We start from the raw sequence: 3,492 nt of genomic DNA, 5'->3' as shown, positions 1-3,492 counted from the left end.
TACCCTGATGGCCCTTTTGTCCCACTTCAGCAGGGGAGCCTGTTGTTTTAGCTTCACTGCTAAGGGGTCACATTTGCCCACCATCAAGCTTGGGAGAGGTCCCTGTCCCCATGACTTCCCACACTCTGGCTTCATTGAAAGCCACTAGGGTGGGTAAACATTGACTCTGGAGTTATCCCAGAGCTGGTGCAAAGGTGCAGGAAGCAGTTCTGGGCTGTCCGATGCTGCCTACGTGCTGATGGCTCTGGAGAGGGTGGTAACAAGAACAGAGCTGCTTCCTGGAACAAGGCTTAGATAAGAGGTGGCTTGTTGTGCTTGAGTTTCCGTTGAACTTCACTGCGAGTTACAAAATCCTATGTCATAACTACTGCACATAGGATTTTTTAGTAGTGACTTCCCCAAGAAGGACTCTGTGTGTATATATAGAGAGGGGAAAGAGACAGAGAGGAGGAGGAGGAGAGAGAGAGAGACAGAGAGAAAGGGAATGTATGTGAGCAAGCAGGAGTTCCTTCTGATAATTATTTTGGAAACTGTTCAGAGAGGCCAAAAATAATGAGTGGATCTTGGGGTCTTGGGGGTCTCTATGCAAAGACACACACACACACACACACACACACACACACACACACACACACACACACACACACACACACACACACACACACACACACACACACACACACACACACACACACACACACACACACACACACACACACACACACACACACACACACACACACACACACACACACACACACACACACACACACACACCCACACACACACACACACACACACACACACACACACACACCCCTGTGCTGAGAAACAGCAACAGGCACTATGTGGTGGCCATGGGGTCCCTGAACCGGCCCTTCCCTGTGCTGGCTGGGCTGGGCTTCTCATCTTGGTTGTCAGACCTTCCACGCTTGTACTGACCAACTAAATCTGCAGCCTTGCTTGCAGGCCTTTTCTGGCTTATAGGAGAAAAATGACATTTAGAGCTAGGCTATTCCAAAGAGTGGCGGGAACTAAGTCCACTGGAGGCTAAAAATAGCCAGAGCCCAGCTGGCCTGATCAGGCCTGTGGGCCTAGGGACCGCCCGCCGTCACCCTAGCCCTCCCCGGGTGCCACATGCCGACGCTAGTTCCAGGAGGTGCTCAGAGCCTGTTACTCATATGTCAGATTCCCACTGTCGTGATGTTATTTCATGCACCAACTGCGTTTTCATAGAAAAGCGTGAGTCACTCCTGAGTGGGGCTTTGGGAAAGAACTTGGCTAGGGTGGGAGGGAGCGGCTCTCGTAAGCCGGAAATCTAGGCGGGGAAGGGGCCTTTTATAGTATCCTGCGTTGGCTTTTTCTGTAGGTTAATTTTTATCTTAACAACCAAGATAAGGTTGAATGATCTTTTTATAAGAAATCTATTTAAATACAAGGGAATATTTGAACTTATTTTTAAAAGGCGAGGGCATTTTTTGTGGTGCTCAATTTATAAATAAGATAGATTAGGGGTTGTTTGATGGACATTTACAACGGCAGTGACTCTTGCGGGGCATTCTCTCCGCACTACTCTGGGGACACAAAATACCCTTTGTTCTAGTCTGCAGGGACACCGGCTCTGATCAGCCGGGCATGCCTACCCCAGAACCCTCCAGACAGGGCTTACTGCTCGGGAACAGATGGTGATTTTTCAAACTGAATGCTATTCTGGTGCACTTACTTAGGAAAAATATCTAAAAATAGACTTGAATGAGCCTAACCTGCAAAAATAAGTTGTCAGCTTCTTTTTACTCCTTCTGGGTTGAAAACAAAGCTGTCAGCAATTTCTGTGCGTTGAGGAATCTGTGTGCTTTCTTATTTTAGAGAAAGCTTTTTCAGTAGGACTGCAATTGAGTCCCCTTAAATCTCTCAGTGTCAACAAATTACCATCTGTTGTTCTAGAGAGTCTCAAGCTGATGAGTCCTCCTCCCCACTTGAAGCTGGAGACAGGTTGCCCATCTGGAAAATGGGGCCTGAGGATGGGACCAGCTCTGTGCCTCTGGAGGGACTGATTCCAGTATCTCAAGGTCAGCCAGATCCCATGAAGCCTGATGCTGGGAGCAGTTGCCCCCGTGGTGCAGTGAAGACACTTGGCTTGGAGATGGGGTAGCCGTGAGGTCCAGGGTGGTGGTCTGATGCCTGTCATGACTTGGGTAGTGATGGCCCCAGCACTGGGCTTTGAGATGGCCAAGCACTCACCTTCTTCACAAAGTACCTGGTGCTATCTTGCCTGGTGGGCAATTTGCGCCAGACTTGTGGGGGTTTGGTACAGTATTATTGTCTGTGAAATGAGGTTCCCCCCATACTAAACAGGGTGTGTAAAACCTAGAGAAGTCAAGGGCAGGTGGAGCCCTTGTTCATCCTGGAAGGGACTGGCTTGAATTTGAGAATTAAAATGAAGCTGGAAATGGCACTTCTACTTGTGGAGAATTGTGCTGGTGATACCCACACTCAGTCTAGGCCCAAGCAAGTGCACGCTCTTGGGACTGCACACCCCTGCTGAGCCTTTACCATGGTCATGTGGGCACACAATCCACACCTTCCCCTCTCCCACACAAACCACAAACACACACTTACACTGCTGAGATGATGAGCAATTTTTCCTGGGATGGAGAAGATGGGATATCAGAGGAGAAAAAGTTAGACTAGGGAGATGCTTGGTGGTGAAAGGGGTGGAGAGAGTGAGGCTGGGCTGGGCGAGTGCCAGATGGCTGCTGGGCTCTAAGAACCTCCAGGCTGGCTCCTTCAGGCCATCCGAGAGGGCTCAGGTGATGGTCAGTCTTGGACAGTGTTGGAGACTCTGGGAATCTTCCCATCCAGTTTCTGTTTGATGAACTGTTTTGATGGAATGATCTCATTAGCCATGAGTTAATTTAGCCTGTGTGTGCTGAATTGGAGCAGCTAGACTCACCACTAGCCATTTTCCCAGGCTGAGCTGGGATGGAAGCCCGTACACCTCCCCTCTATGCACAGACTTTTTCGAAGGGAGCATCAGTTCATTTGCCAACCAGAGGCTCCAGGTTCCTATGGACACTAAAGGGTGCTCTGTGCATGCCTGGCTTCTAGTGAGTGACACTAAGAAAGACCATGGTGAATATATGTGTGTTTAGGACACTGTATGACAATTCTTAACAGCCTTTCTTCCAGCTAAAAGCACATGGAAGAATCAAAGGCTTTTGACTATTTCAAAGCAATTTGAAAGGTTGCCAGTGACTGGTCTAGGTCCCAAATTTTCTTGAAAGAAAAAGTTTTGGGGGCAGTCCTAAGATGGCAGAGGAATAGGATGGGGAGACTATTTTCTCCCCCACAAATTCATCAAAAGAACATTTAAACGCTGAGTAAATTCCACAAAACAACTTCTGAATGCTGGCAGAGGACATCAGGCACCAAGAAAAGCAGCCCATTGTCTTTGAAAGGAGGTAGGAAAAAATATAAAAGACAAAAAAAAAA

At 48.3% G+C, this 3,492-nt stretch overlaps 1 long non-coding RNA gene across 1 annotated transcript; it reads left to right on the top strand.

The window, feature by feature from the left end:
- Positions 1-446: 446 nt before the first annotated feature.
- Positions 447-2,455, top strand: LOC138433288 (uncharacterized). The gene is made up of 2 exons (XR_011254232.1): positions 447-1,242; positions 1,945-2,455. It is a non-coding gene; the product is annotated as an uncharacterized lncRNA (long non-coding RNA).
- Positions 2,456-3,492: the final 1,037 nt, after the last annotated feature.

The sequence above is a fragment of the Ovis canadensis genome, chromosome 2, assembly GCF_042477335.2.
Source record: "Ovis canadensis isolate MfBH-ARS-UI-01 breed Bighorn chromosome 2, ARS-UI_OviCan_v2, whole genome shotgun sequence".
Taxonomy (NCBI): domain Eukaryota; kingdom Metazoa; phylum Chordata; class Mammalia; order Artiodactyla; family Bovidae; genus Ovis; species Ovis canadensis.
Note: the sequence above shows the minus strand (reverse complement) of the source record. Positions and strands in the feature narration are given on the sequence as shown.